Here is a 16,401-nt window from a genome sequence, read left to right as displayed (position 1 = left end):
AATTTCTATCCTGCCCCAGTTTGGATGCTCTTTTTATATTGAGCTGGATCATTGCCTTTTTTTTCTCTGTCCCCCACTGATCAGGTCTTCAGTCATCTATGTTAAATGATCACTTCTCTACACCAGATCTGTGATGTCAATTCCAGAGAGTGAACAGCCTTTGCATTAGCAGTTGCTTCATCAGTTGTATTTCTTTCTGACAACATGCCATTGAAATGCCTGCTGTGGCTGCCTGCTTTTCTAGGAGTGAGGATTTTACCTGTGCAGTGTTCTCTGCTCTCTGCCTTGTCTCCCTGTGGTCTGTCTATACCTACTCTGCTCCAGGGCAGTGCCATGGGAAACACTTTGCATCTCATGCTCCATTTCCGGGAGGAGGGAGTAGACAGAACTGGACTGAAACAGGCTCTTCTACTGTACAGAATGTATGGAGTTTATGATACCTTGTGGCATCTCAGGGGTTTATTGGTTAACTGTTTCATACCCATTTTAAGAGTAGGTGATGATTATGCCAAACACGGACTGTCTGCATTTTCCTAGTTCAAGTTTATCAAAATAAATTAAATGCCTTTTTTTTCATTACAGGATGATAATATGGTTTTCCTCTTTTGATTTATTAATACATTTTCTACTATTGAACTATCCTTGCATTTTTGAAATTAACTTTGCTAGGTCATTCTTTTTTAAAAAAAAATTTATTTCTTTTTTATTTATTTATTTTTGGGCTGCATCGGGTCTTCATTGTTGCACATGGGCTTTCTCTAGTTGCGACGAGCGGTGGCTTCTCTTGTTGAGGAGCATGGGCTCTAGGCGCGTGGGCTTCAGCAGTTGTGGCTCACGGGCTCTACAGTGCAGGCTCAGTAGTTGTGGCACACAGGCTTAGTTGCTCGGCAGCATGTGGGATCTTCCCAGACCAGGGCTCGAACCCGTGTCCCCTGCATTGGCAGGTGGACTCTTAACCACTGAGCCACCAGGGAAGCCCCTAGGTCATTCTTTAACATTTAAAAATATTCAAACTAAATGGGCTCATCTTTTACTTAGGAGTTTTGTGTCAGTTCTTTTAAGGGCAGTTGGTTTGAAGTTTGTATTCTCCTTGTTAGAATGCATGCTAACTTCATGTAAGGGAGAGAAACAGTTTCCTTCTATATCTATGTTCTGGACCAGTTTATATAACATAGAAAAAATTTGTTCCTGGAAAGTTTGAAATAATTCATCTGTAAAACCATCTGCGTCCTGCACATTTTTGAGGAGTAGTTCTGTGACAACTTTATTTTTTACATGAAAATTGATTTATTTAGATTTTCTACCTCGTCAAGGGCCAATTTTGGTAATTTATATTTTCTTAGACTACTGTTCATTTCTTTCTGATTTTATTATTATAGAGATGTGCAAAACATTTTCTTGGAGTTCTTTTAATATCCTTTCTGTTCTCTTTTTCATTTCTGTCTTTGTGTATAGGGTACTTCTGGCAGCATAATTGCTTTTTGTATGATTGTTAGAAGTCAAGTCATTTTTAGATAAATTCTTTAGATAAAGTCCTATAGATACAGTGTTATGAATCGGAGCTCTGGTCCTAATCATGCTATAAAAATACCAATGTTAATCATAAAAGTAAATGCAAGGAAATTAGAAAATATAGTTAATTAGAAGCAAATATTTATAAATTCATAAAACAAATATTTACAATAAAATATATATTGCAAATATCCCCTTTTGAGGATTTTTCTCTGTGGAATTTCTTTAAATGAATTCAGAAAGTTTGGATTGAGATTGTTTTTCTCTGTTTCTTGAAAGGTTCCTTGAAGCAAATACAGATGCTCTTCATTGATCAAGGTAAGATCTTCTGCCTTGAGAATTCCACTGTGCAGAGTTTTTGAATGGTAAATTCTGGAAGGCAGGGCTATTTTCATGATAATTCTATATGACTGATCATAGGGTATAAGAGGTAGAGATGAATCTGGACAGAGAGGCAGAGAGCAGTTCACGATGTGTCCTGTATGTTATGTACCATCTACAAAATTTGGGTCTAGATCCTTATAAACAATGGAGAGTCATTGAAGAGTTTTAACCATTTGTGTAGTGTGATCATATTGCATTTTATAAATATAACTCTGTCATTGTGAGGCCTGGATTAGAAGGAAGAAAGCATGAAGGCAGAGAGACCAGTTAAGAAGTCAGGGAAATGACTTAGGAGGCGGAAGGGTAGATTCAAACAATATTTAAAAGGTGAAATGGCAAGTCTTAGAGACCAATTAAATGTGAAGGGTGGGGTAAAGGAAGACATTTACGTTGGTTTCCAGATCACTCATGGCCAGAATGATTGGGTGAATGACGGTATCATTTGTTAAGGTAATTTGGAAAAGGAACAGGTGTTAGTGGGAAGGTGATAAATTGCTTTGCACACATTGAATGTTCAACGAATGTTCTATGGAACATCCAAGAAGAGCTGTGTGTGGGAGCCAGCTGTATATACTAGTCTAAAATTCAGCAGAGAGGTTTGAGCTGGATCATGAATTCTGGCACGATTAGAATACGCTAACCAAAGGCACGAGATGAGTTTGCCTAGAGAGTGTTTTGCGGAAGAATGAAGAGGGCCAGGACCAAATCCTGGGAAATACCACAGTTTAAAAACCATTATATTTATTTATTTATTTACGTATTTATTTACTTTTGGCTGTGTGGGTCTTCGTTGCTGCACGCAGGCTTTCTCTAGTTGCAGCGAGCGGGGGCTACTCTTTGCTGTGGTGCATGGGCTTCTCATTGCAGTGGCTTCTCTTTGTTGCAGAGCATAGGCTCTAGGCGCATGGGCTTCAGTAGTTGCGGCACATGGGCTCAGTAGTTGTGGCTCGGGGGCTCTAGAGCGCAGGCTCAGTAGTTGTGGCGCACGGGCTTAGTTGTTCTGTGGCATGTGGAATCTTCCCGGACCAGGGATCGAACCCGTGTCCCCTGCATTGGCAGGCGGATTCTTAACCACTGCACCATGAGAGAAGTCCCAAAACCATTACATTTAAATAAAGTGTTTTCATCACGCCCTCCCAAAATTCGGTCCTCTCTTCTGATGAATATCTTTTCAAGCACTTAGGCTCAAATCTTCAGGTCATATTCCTTCCTCTCCTGCTGAGTCTATTCTCTTCAAGCGTCTCTTCTCTGACCCTTACTCTCCATTCTCCCTGCCCCTTCCCTAGACCCCTAATGTCACCCACCTGGCACGAGCCCTCCAGCCTCAGATAAGGCTCTCTTATCTGAGATCGTCGGGGCCAATGGCTTTCAATGTCGTTTTTAAGTCTGTTTAAGCAGGGAATTGTAAAAATAATGAGACTCAGATACCTTGTGAACATATAAATATACACTCACTCACTCATCTTTTGATATAGCCATAACATTTTCCTGACTGTTGATCCATTTATTGCTATTCTTTTTTTTTTTTTTTTGCGGTACGCGGGCCTCTCACTGTTGTGGCCTCTCCCGTTGTGGAGCACAAGCTCCGGACGCGCAGGCTCAGCGGCCATGGCTCACGCGCCCAGCTGCTCCGCGGCATGTGGGATCTTCCCGGACCGGGGCACGAACCCGTGTCCCCTGCATCGGCAGGCGGACTCTCAACCCCTGCACCACCAGGGAAGCCCCTCGTCCCATAATTTTGAGTTAGAAATGGTTGGAGAAGCCGCTCTCTCTGAGGACTACTTGCTCAATGTTTTTATCCCCAACTCCTACTGCCCTTTACTACCGGGTTCCACTGGAGTATGAAGTGGAACTGGGGGCCTGGACTTGCAGTCTCAGCCAACAGCGCCTCAGCCCGGGGGCCTCCAGTGCCTCCCCCCGCCATCTTCCCTGTGCTCTGATTTTGTCAGATGGCTGCCAGCACAGTATCGCTGGATGATTCTTTTTTCCTTCTGCGAACTCCTTAAGCTCTTGCTTAAGGAGCATTAACGTTGACTGTGTCAGTTAATGCCACCCTCAGTTATCTCAGGCCATCAGAAGAAGTGAAATGATAGTGTATGTGCTCCCTAGAAAATCACTCCTGCTTTAGAATTTCTTCACATACCAATCTGTGTTCAATAACAATATTTTCACAACATTGATCAAAAGGGGGCAAAATGATCACAGTATGCTGTGGATAAAAAAAGGGTTGGCGATATTTCGCTACTCTTGGCAGCTCTCTCCTATCACTAGTCCCCAAAAACTCTTCCTGCCTCTTTTTTCCCTGCAAGCTCTTCTTCATGTCCTTGCCTTTGCCTGGAGATCCCCGGAATTTTACCTATCTTCTTTAGCTCAGTTCAACACGCCAACTCCTTTAAGTAGCCATGCTTGGTGGCATCTTATCCAACTTTATGCTCCTTCAGAATTTTGTTTATAATGCTTTTAAATCCTCTTCTTGTGATTAACATATCTGTACATATGGATTATGTCTTTGGCTAGGTAGTGAGGTCTTTGTTAGTGTTTATGTCCTCTGCACTTAGCAGAATACCTTTCACATAAGAGATTCACAACACAAATTTGTTGAGTTAAATTTCTGAGTTAAATTTCTGAATGACAAGGAATGGTGAAATATTATACTAAGGTTATAATAGTATAATAAGGTTTATATGATATGTATTTATTATATATGATTATAAGCTTCAGAAATTTAAATCTGATTAGAGTCTTTGAGTCTGGTGTGTATGTGTACGTGTGTATATAGATATATACGTAAGTATAAAATATATATATATATATTTACATGCAATGTAAATTAGTGTCTCATTTACTTCACATTTCTATATATTATTGTTCCCACTATTTGGGCTTAACTTTGTATTTAATTTCAGAAAAGTCTTCAAGGGACTTACCTGGGAGAACCAAGGAATTTTAGTCATGGCAAGTTATCATACACACCTAGTGTTTAATCTGGATAGTTGGTAGAAGTGTACCCTAATTATTTGGTTCTGATTAAGAATTAATAAACCCTTACAGCAGCTGAATGTGAAAATTTGAACATGAAAAGTGATAAAAAATATGACAAGAAGGAGCAAGAAAAAAATGTTAATTTTTAAAAATATTAATTTATTTATTTTTGGCTGCGTTGGGTCTTCATTCCTGCGCACGGGCTTTCTCTAGTTGCGGTGAGCAGGGGCTACTCTTCGTTGTGGTGAGTGGGCTTCTCACTGCGGTGGCTTCTCTTGTTGCAGAGCACGGGGTCTAGGCGCACGAGCTTCAGTAGTTGTGGCTCGCGGGCTCTAGAGCGCAGGCTCAGTAGTCATGGTGCATGGGCTTAGATGCTCTGCGGCATGTGGGATCTTCCCAAAGCAGGGATCGAACTCGTGTTCCCTGCATTGGCAGGTGGATTCTTAACCACTGCATCACCAAAGAAGCCCAATGTTAATGTTTTAACATATCTTTTACTTTAAGTTAAAAAGTGTTATTAGCATATTTCTATTTCAAAATATTTGCTAGACTGAATAGCTTCTACTTTGGAAGTGAGATAAACTACATAAAATAATTGTTTAGAAAAAGTACACATGAATGAATTGTTCCTTACTAACAATATGATATACATCTTCCATTCAAAGATATTAATATCAATCCTTTCTTTATGCAAAACTTTTTCCAGCTACAGCATTTCAATTAACATACCCATCTATTTCCATATGAACAGGATCTGTGCTAATTTTACACTAATTCCTAAGATGAATAATTGAGATATTGGATGCAATGCCTCAAAAAACTGAATCTTGTTTGGTGCTTGAAGTAACAAGTCCTGAGCCATGAGTTAATCAAGAAAACTATAGATAGGTCTTCATTAACATACCAAGAATCAGCCCACCAATAACGAAATCACTGAACATGCACATTTAATGGTGCCAAATTCAATCACATTTAACTCAGCCTGAAAATATCAGTATCTTAATAATTCCTTGTGTTTATGTAGATGAGAAACTTTCCTGTGGAGAGAGCAAAGTTCTTTTGCATATCTTGATTAACCACATTTAAGAGCAAGTGCCACCATCCGCACTTGACAAAATATCAAAAAGGTGAAGTAACTTAGCCAAGGTCACACTGACAGAGAGACATCTAAATCAGCTCTAGACATCTTGGCTGCAATTAACACTCTCCTGAATCCAGAAACAAACAAGACAAAATATATTTCTATACTTGGATGCTTCCAACATATTATAAGGTCTCGAATGGTACTGTCACCCACCTGTGCCTCCCTCCCAGAGCTATATGCAATGAGAGAGGAAGTGTGGAAAGCAAAGGAGGCACCTGCCAGCAGTTTTGAAGCCTTGATTCTGGAAAAGGATGTAAATGGAAACCAGAGACACATCTATGTACCCAACTATTTTGAGCTGTGGCTTGGTCATAAACATTCTATAGTATGGTTCAAGGGTGCTGTAATGTGATTCTTTGTGACCATGGAATCAGGCACAAAGCACCCAGTCGTAATATGGACCCCTTTAAAAATGCTAGAGGTTGAAGCTTGCCATGTATGTGGTACTGGGGAGCCCCAAATGCTGGTCAATAATGGAATAAGGGGTAGAGGAAGTCTGAAAGGGAGGTGAAATTGGCAGAGTTGTCCTAGGCTCTTGGTATGTCCCCAGTCCTTCCTCAGATGTAATTTTGCAGCCTGGTTGGTACTTGTGTCTGGATAGAGAAATAGTTAAAAAAAAAAAAAGAGAGAAGGAAAGAAAAGAAAAACTCAGATTAGAAGTTAAGGTTGATACTAGATCTGGATTGGAAAATAAAATGTACATCTGTCCTCGTTCCTCTGTCCTGCGGCACTGGAAGTGAAACTCATTTGTCACCCTGGACTAGATGCTGTTTAGAAATCCTTCTAGTTATATCATTTTCGTATCCTGCTTAAGTAAAGAGCTTTTGAAAATTACAGAACAAAAAAATTTTTTCCCAAATGCTCTAGTCTGTTAATTGCTCTCTCTGAATGCATGAAAGTGTGATTGTTTTCTTAAAGGTATAACTTAATGCGGATACAGCACTACAAGGTCATCTCAAGCGGAACAGGTAAAAGAGCAAGATGTCCTCTGTTTAGATACAGCAATATCTAAAAAAAGCTCACAGAGGGCTTCCCTGGTGGCGCAGTGGTTGAGTCCGCCTGCCGATGCAGGGGACACAGGTTTGTGCCCCGGTCCGGGAAGATCCCATATGCCGCGGAGCGCCTGCGCCCCTGTGCCATGGCCGCTGAGACTGCGAGTCCGGAGCCTGGGCTCCGCAACGGGAGAGGCCACAACAGTGAGAGGCCCGCGTACCGCAAAAAAAAAAAAAAAAAGCTCACAGAGAATGTCAACTGACTGATTCAACACATTTCCAGAAGATGAAGGTATATTAGAATCCTGAAGAAAACAAGGCAGTGAAAACTTTGCTCATTAATCAGCAATTACTGGTAGCTAGTGAATATCACAGGTTTGATAAAGTGCTAGAGCCCACTAATGGTATGAGAGCATTAAGTCTTTGGTCACAAAGTCACAGCAAGACCTTGTTCAGATTTACTTTGCAGCTGTCTGGGCTTGGAGCTGTTGCTGTGAATAACAAATCTGATATTTTTCTTATGCCCCCGTTTCTGTGCTGCACTTGCACTTGGTGAAAACAAAAGCAGGCCAGAGCAGAATAGCAGCTAGAGATTGGCATTACTGGTTGAGAACTTTGACACATAGAAAGCTAAACTCATCCAGCTCATGTAGTCTTGGCACATGCCAGAATTCGGTCTCCAAAACTCTGCTAATACTGGCTGCTGGCTTCCTCAATTACCTTGAAAGATGGGCCAGCTACAGTCTTCTGAGACTAAAGGGATACCCACTTGGGCTATCGCCTCATAGATTTTTCTCTTGAATTGGCCTTTTCAGTAAAATGAAAATAGAATCTAGATTACCTCCCCCTATTCCCAAGGAAATGTAAAACCATCTAAAGGAGTGGTACACATATTTAACAAGATTCTATCCACTTACTACCTTATTCAAGACTCCAGTTAAAGTTGAGATATTGCTCTGTAATATTGGTGCTTGGTCATGCTAACTAAATCTACATAGGTCAGATACAATATTCGCAAGTGAAATGGCCTAAAGCTTTCTATTCAAAGTGTAGTTCAAGGCTTAGTAGCATCCATATAGCCTGGGAATTGTTATAAGTTCAGAACTCAAGCTCCACCCAAAATCAGAATCTGTATTTTAACGTGATTCCCAGGAGACTCAGATTCACATTAAAGTACTGGCGTATATGATTTTTACTATTTTTACAACAAATGGTATTTGTCAGGCATTCCTTGTGAAAGAATGCCTACTTAGATTCCTACTTGCAGTCAGCACAGACAGAACTGGAATAGAATAAACCACCAAACACAATTTGTATGTAAGGTCCAACTCTCTGCCTAAATGAACATAAATTCTTATTAATGGGAGAATACATAGTGATATTGTCCTTACCAAAAACGGCCCCTCCCATCTTCAGAATATGACCTTCACAGAAAGTAGCTCAAAAACCCACTCTTCTGAATTTCAAATACTTGTGTTGTTTCCCTAAAGAGGTACTTTTCAGTGATTGCATTAAGCTTGCTTCCTAGCTGCACTAAAGGCTATGGAAAAATATTAATTATTAGGGAAATAGGACATACAAATATGAAATTAGCTCAAGACCTCTCATCCTATAAAATAGTCCAACATTATATGAATAGCAATCTACTTAGGAAATAGTAAATAAAGTGCTCGGTTCCATAACTGATTGATCCAAGCTGACCATTGTTAAATCTCGTCTGGCCCGTCTCCAAGACGTTTATGTTGTCCTGGCAGCCGCAGGCGTTCTCAGGGGGCAGGAGACCAAGAAGCGAGCGGAAGGGGGAATGCTGCCAGCAGCCCATCCTGGATTCTCACCCTCTTCTTTTAGTGACTTGCTTTGTGAGTCATTTGATTTGGAGGAAAGACCCCCTACTCTAAAGCAATCAGATCTGTCACCATTAAAGGCTGAAACGATAAGCAAGAAAAAAAATAGCAGAAGGATAGTGTATAATAGGAACTTTATCCTCGGTAACGTTTTGAGGAACCCATTAAAGGGGAAAGTCAATTTCTCCTCAAAACTTGGAAAACTTCTACCAATTTATAACCAGAAGAAAGAGAGAGAAAAAAAGAAAGCTACTTTTAAATTTATTTTCTATGTTTCTTTGACATAGAGGAATTTTTCCCAATAAGGCACTGAGGATTCTAACCAAGAAATCCCAAACAGTTATAGTACCACAAAGGATGATACTTACAGATACACTTTTAGGGTGCTTCTTGCCAGATGATCTTTGTCTGCTCACACGCTATCCAGAAGAGATAATGCTGGATGAAGGAAATAGGTCGTCAATGGGTACTGGGTTTGGGGGAAGCTTTAAAATAAAGGTTCACCAATTAGTGTAAAGATTTCATTTTAAATTATGCATAATAAATTATTCTTGGTTCATTTGTATTTACTATATAGGTGATATTATTTTTATAAATAAATTTATTTTATTTATTTATTTTTGGCTGCATTGGGTCTTTGTTGCGGTGTGCGGGCTTCTCATTGTGGTGGCTTCTCTTGTTGCGGAGCACAGGCTCTAGGTGCACAGGCTTCAGTAGTTGTAGTGCGCAGGCTTCAGTAGTTTCGGCTCGCAGGCTCTAGAGTGCAGGCTCAGTAGTTGTGGTGCACGGGCTTAGTTGCTCTGCAGCATGTGGGATATTCCCGGACCAGGGCTTGGACCCGTGTCCCCTGCCTTGGCAGGCAGATTCTTAACCACTGTGCCACCAGGGAAGTCCCTGTGATATTATTTATATTAACTTGATGGGGAAAATAGTTATGGCTCAATAACAAAAAGAGGATACACTTCTTTATGTTCCAATGGATATATGTAACCTAGAAAATCATATTTTCATAATTTTCTTTTAAATAATTGCATAGATTATATTACAGTGGGGACAGGCTATTCACACTTGTGCCAGAGCACAAATAAATGAATGAATACTGAGTGTTTATCTGGATAATCCAGTCCCCTCAAATCTTCCACTGAGGACAAAATAGTTGTAAGGGATTAAAGACTTTCAATTATATGGAACATTACTACTGAAACTCTCAGTCACATATCATTTTTGCTTTACCTGTATGGACAGAGAATCTTTGCTTTTCTTCTGTGAATAGACCATAGGGATCTGCCTAATGCAGACACACAGGAGCTCTTTTAAAAGCATCTCCACTTCAAAAAGGAAAAGTAGGAAGGAGAGGGATTGTAGCCTCAACTGGGTTTAGTGGAGGTCCTGACCACAAGCTTCATTTTCACAGCTGTGTGCTCTAGCCGTCATAGAACCACAGGTGTGAAGTTACTTCAGGAAGAGATCTATTCTGTCCACTGTCTCCAGGTGGTATTTCTCCTATCTTATTCTTGACCAGTGAGAATCATTTATCAATGCTAAAATTTTAAGTAAATGATTCAAGCTACAGAAGAAAGAACAGTACAACTCAAAACAGCACGAACAGTCTGAGTTAGATAAGTTATTTTAAAAATATATTTTAAAAATATTTAAAAAAATTTCAAGATATCCCTTCGAGGCCTGTGTAGATTGTCTAAAGTTTTATCTGGTTATTTTAAACCATCTTACTGGTTTGTAATTAGTAGTCACTTTTCAAAGACATTAGAAGTTGTAAGTTAGGAGACCTATATTCGAGTCTTGGCTTTGCCAGCAACTTACCATAAGTCTTTGGGTAAATTACATTTTCTGGGCTTTTCTCACCTCTGGTGACAATGGGAAGGATTAGACTAGAATGAACTTGAAGGTTCTGTTCTGACATTTTGTACTGGAAAGACTCAATTTCTGATCTTCAACACCTTGTAATAAATATTAATAATATTCATACACTGCATAGTACTTTATAGCTCACAGATTACTTTCAAATATATGATTTCTTTTAAATCTCTCCAGTGCCTGTGAGTTAGGCACATTTCATAGACCTGAGAACAAGCTCAGAGAAGTTGTAACTTATCCAAGATCACAGAGTTACTTACATAGCAGAGCTAGATAGACAGGTCTTCCTACTCCCAAGTTCAATTTTCTTTCTATTGTATTCAGCTCTTTCAAGGTTATGGTAATATAGAAGCATGATTAGTTTAGTTTTTGTTAAATAATAACATGAAAATGTGGTATCATTAACAAACAAAAAACAAGAACCCCAAAGCCTCTGGATTTAAAGTCAGAGAACTAAGTTTCATGGACAGTTCTGACACTTTGATTTGGGGAAGTCACCTAACCTCTCTGAGCCCCAGTTTCCTCATCTGTAAAAAAAGGGGTTTGGGGCTTCCCTGGTGGCACAGTGGTTGAGGGTCTGCCTGCCAATGCAGGGGACACGGGTTCGTGCCCATGTCCGGGAAGATCCCACATGCCGCGGAGCGGCTGGGCCCGTGAGCCATGGCCGCTGGGCCTGCGCGTCCAGCGCCTGTGCTCCGCAACGGGAGAGGCCACAACAGTGAGAGGCCCGCGTACCACAAAAAAATAAAAAAATAAATAAATTAGAAAAAAAAAAGGAGGTTTGGACTACATAACTTTTGGGCTTACTTCTGGCTTAAAATTCTTATTTTCTTCTTAACGGCTGTGACGATTTCCAGACTAATTTTGTGATAGATTAATATTAAAGTGAAACTCTTTTCTAGACTGTAAGAGGTTTAAAAAAGTACACTGATAGACCACTTTCACTATTATTCATGCTCTTTGGCCACCTGCAAATTAAACACCTTGGACTAATATTACTGACTGAATGCCATTTTCCAACAAACTAGTTAACTTAAGATTTCACAGAGGGGTAAATTATTTTGGCTGAGTTATGTAGGAAATGTATGGAGTTGCATTTTCTGAGAGGTCTTGACAGAAGAACTTATTTGGGAACCAATGGCAGAACACCTAAGGGAGCTCACTATGAAGACATTTTGGGTCCTCTTGGCAGCGTATTGAATGACATCTCTGCCTCTCTGGTGTAGTATCTTATTGCCATGCTTACTCATTGCCCTGAAAGTTTATAACTGGTAGAAATTTCTTTTTAAGATGAAGAAAAGGGACTTCCCTGGTGGCGCAGTGGTTAAGAATCCACCTGCCAATGCAGGGGACACGGGTTTGAGCCCTGGTCTGGGAAGATCCCACATGCCGCGGAGCAACTAAGCCCGTGCGCCACAACTACTGAGCCTGCGCTCTAGAGCCCGCGAGTCACAACTACTGAGCATGTGTGCTACAACTACTGAAGCCCGCGCGCCTAGAGCCTGAGCTCCACAACAAGAGAAGCCACCGCAATGAGAAGCCCGTGCACCACAACAAAAAGTAGCTCCTGCTCGGCACAACTAGAGAAAGCCTGCGCGCAGCAACGAAGACCCAATGCAGCCAAAAAGTAAAATAAATAAATAAAAAGATGAAGAAAAATCACTTGAAAATAGCAGAGGGTATGACGGTGAGTGTTTCAAGAGTTAGAGACAAAGAAGAGTTTTGAACCTGCTGCTTCTTTGCCCGCCTCCCCTTCTGAGCAGAACATTGTAACTTTTGAAGCTAACATAGAATGGATCATAAGCAACTTGCTGAGCTGGTGACTTTATGCACAATTAAGCTTTGTTTGGACTTTCTTTATTTGTAATAGCGCTGTTACGGCGTGGGATGCTATTCAGCTCTAAACAACATTCCATTTAATAACAAGGCATTAGTTCACCCATTAAATCAGTGCCATCATGAACTGATAAGTATCACCCTTTTCCTTGGCCTCACTTGGCTCTTCTGCCCAGCAAACAAAGCACGGCAATGGCATGGCCCTTGAGATGAGAAGGATGGAGGGAGGATAGATTGAACAATGATGATCGAAATTCCATCTACTCACAGAAACGGAACTTTGCCGTGGTCTTTTCCTTTCCTTAAATAGAACCTTATATACGTTCCAAGCAGCACTTCAAGTGCCTTTAAAAACAACAGCACCAACCACTACATCTCTTACACACACACACACACACACACACACACACACACACACACACAATAGGAAATGTATGGAAGGGCATGCAAAGGGTGAGCACTGACAAATATGAGTAAGAATGTTCATAGCAGCATCACTTGTAATAATCAAAACTAAAAGTACATCAGGAGTAGAATAGATAAATAACTTTTGGTATATTTGTACCACAGAAACTCGAGAAACTACCACTACACTCAATAATATGAATAACTCTCACAAACCTAATTTTGAGAGAAAGAAACCAGATTCAAAAGAGTGTACATATAATGTATGAATCCATCTACATAAAGGCAAAAGTTAGCAAAATGAATCTCTGGTATTCGAAGTCAGGATAATGGTTACTTTTTTTTTTTTTTTTTTGCGGTACGCGGGCCTCTCACCGCTGTGGCCTCTCTCGTTGCGGAGCACAGGCTCTGGACGCGCAGGCTCAGCGGCCACGGCTCACGGGCCTAGCCGCTCCGCGGCATGTGGGATCTCTCCGGACCGGGGAACGAACCCACGTCCTCTACATCAGCAGGCGGACTCTCAACCACTGCGCCACCAGGGAAGCCCAGGATAACCGTTACCTTTGAAGAGGAGTAAAGGGTAGAGATTTAGAAGAGCAAAGAGAGGCTTCTGAGTGCTAGTAATTATTTTTTTTTACCTGAGTGATGAATACATGTGTATGTTCACTTTTCATCAAACTCTGCATTGTATTTTGTCTTTTTCTAAAGACATTTTTTACTTCAATGAAAAGTTTATTTAGAAATTATATGAGAAATGAGAAACTGTTTTAGTAAGACTGAGTCTGAGTGCTCTATGGACATCAGCTCAATTAAGTCTAGCTGGCAACCATAAACAGTCAGTTTCATTTACTTACAATTAATTTATTATTTGTAATCCACTCTTTATTTTAGAATAAATAGAGATTTACAGAAAAGTCGCAAAGATGATACAGAGAGTTCCCTTACATCACTCATCCATTTTCCTTTTATTGTTAATACTTTATGTTATAATAATACGTTTGTTACAACTAAGGAACCAGCACTGGCACATCACTACTAAATTCCATTCTTTATTCTAGTAGAACTAGATTTCCCACTAATGTTCTTTTCATGTTCCAGGATCCCATTCGAAATACCATGTTACATTTAGTGGTTCTGTCTCCTAAGGGAGAGGGCTCCGGTCTGTGACAATTTCTCAGTTTTTCTTTTTTTTTTTTGTTTTCATTAACTTGGCATTTAGTTCAGGTTTTTTATAGGATACCTGGGCTTTCTGATGTTTTCTCAAGGTTAGACAGGGTTTACAGGTTTTGAGGAAGACTATCACAGAGATGAAGTACCCTTTTCCTCTCACCATATCAAGGCACATGCTATCAACTTGGCTTATCACTAACCGTGTTAACTTCCATCTGGCTAAGGAAGTGTTTCCCAGCTTTCTCCACAATGAAGCTACTTTCCCCTCCTTTCCATATTCTTTGCAAGCAAGTCACCAAGTGCTGGCCACACTCAAGGAGAGTTGAGGGTGGAATGGGGATTAAGCTTCAATTCTGTTAAAAATTTTCCATTTTTATATACAATTTATACTGCACATCATGTATTAGCTCAGTTCATGTATATAATTTATAAATAAATATCCTTATTATTTTGCCTCTTTAGGAGCAATTAGATAGCAAGTAATGTGTAGGTCAACCTTTCTTCATTATTAAACGTTTTCCATCCTAATGGAAACCTTGCAATATGCAAGATAAATATGCAAACTAAAAAAAGGGTAATATTGTATCTATTCAAAACACATTAAAATGATGAAGGGAGACCGTGAGAGCATCTTCTTCAACAGAGGTAATGATCACGGCCTTCGGAATGTTGGGAGGGAGATGAGCCTGCAGGAAGGACTTGTATCTGGGACAGAAGAGGTTTGCAAACTTGGTGAATTATGCCTTTAGGAGCGCCTATAACTTTTGTTCCACTTTTCCTCTGAGAACCTTAACATCAGTAATCCCTGTGCATCCCCTGACCCAACAACTCTAGACTGGAGAAGTTCTAGCAGGCTGATGAGAAGAAGAGATTATTTACGCAGTACATTTGCAACCACTGCCTTCTGGGGAGTAACAGGCAATTTGTAAGGTACGACTCCGGCAAAGAAAGCAGTAGGAAGCTCCTCCCCTCGGCCTAGGAGGGCCGGTCCAGACGCCGCCGTGGCCCCGCCCCGTCCGTGGCCACGCCCCTCCGCGAAGCCTGCGCCTCTTCCTTCCGGGTCGTATTCGGCCGGGCGCGCCGCCTTTGCGCCGCTGAGCGGAGCCTGGGAGTCGCCCCCGCGCCCCGGCCTCCCTCCGCCGGCTGGCCGCTCGTGGAGCCTACGGCGCGCGCCTCTACCGGACCCTGCAGGGTACGGCCCTTCCATTACTTCTCCCTCCTGCGGGTCTCCGTCTTCCTCTTTCGGCGCTGGGGCTGGGCCGGGCCCGGGCGGAGCCGCGCTTCGGGGAGCCCGGGCGTCCGGCAGAGGTCCCCTCCCCGGCCTTACCGGACCCGCCGCCCGCCTGCGCTTGCGGGGCTTGCTGGTGACCCTGCAAACAGCTTACTTGCCTCGGGCGCTGCTTCTCTGCTCGACTGTCTGCCGGGCGTGAGGCGTCGCCCAGTGCGCGCGGCGCAGGGTTGTTTACACCGCGAGGTTGGCGGGTAGTGCTGACCCTGCAGCCCTGAGTCGGCCACCTGCCCGCCTGTGTACTTGCTGCCTCCTGCGCGTGCTTCCTTGATTTCTTTTTGGCACCCGATGGTTTTTACCTAACCAGGCCCATGTCTTAATTCAGGACTGCCACGAGATACCCGGCAGCAGCCCAGTTTCTGTGTTTTAGGGATATCCTTAGAATACAGTGTGATGATGAACATCCACTTGGCCTCCTTGTCAGCATGTTTGCAATGGGAGTGGTTTTGGATTTCCTTGATGGTTTCCCAAATGCTCGTTGCCACAGAGCCTCGCTTGCAGTCACTAATTAAAATATACGAATAACTAGAAAGTCAAGATGCTATAAACCTGTGGTCAGGTAGTTGCGTTGGCAAGGATGCTGTGTCTGGCTTTATGCCCCGGAGGACTCACGGCAGGTGTGGGATCTTGCTTGCTTTTATCTGTTAGAGGACACAAGCTGCCTTTACTGCTTCTTGGTATTCTTAAGTTCAGAATATAAGTACATTTTTTTCCACTTAAAGCTCACTTCATTGCTTCTGTTGTCCTATATTACATATCGTACCTGTTGGTTGAGTAGAGGGAGATTTTCCTGAGACATTAGTGCTTCTCTAGCCCTTTATTAGATACTAAGTTCTTGGGGGAAAGGGACATGTACTTATTTTTCTAGTGACAGTATGCATCGCCCCGTAGTAGGTGCTCTACTCGTTCATTGAATTGGATCCTTCTTTCCACACTTCCTTTCTGAGTACCATATCTTTTCTTTCTCTC

The 16,401-nt window shown here is 41.6% G+C and overlaps 1 protein-coding gene across 4 annotated transcripts in view; it reads left to right on the top strand.

The window, feature by feature from the left end:
- The first annotated feature begins 1,814 nt into the window (after positions 1-1,814).
- The window catches only part of FBXL4 (F-box and leucine rich repeat protein 4), an 80,862-nt gene continuing 66,275 nt past the window's right edge, over positions 1,815-16,401 (top strand). For 3 of the 4 annotated variants that reach the window (XM_030882997.2, XM_030882998.2, XM_030882996.2), the window contains exon 1: positions 15,193-15,336. The gene's annotated coding sequence lies outside the window, so the exon portion shown is untranslated. Of the gene's footprint in view, positions 1,831-15,192; positions 15,337-16,401 lie in introns of those variants that run through there. The other variant, XM_060283657.2, reaches the window with a different exon arrangement.

Source organism: Globicephala melas, chromosome 14 (genome assembly GCF_963455315.2).
Source record: "Globicephala melas chromosome 14, mGloMel1.2, whole genome shotgun sequence".
In the NCBI taxonomy this organism is placed as follows: Eukaryota; Metazoa; Chordata; class Mammalia; order Artiodactyla; family Delphinidae; genus Globicephala; species Globicephala melas.
This window is presented reverse-complemented; position numbering and strand designations above follow the sequence as displayed.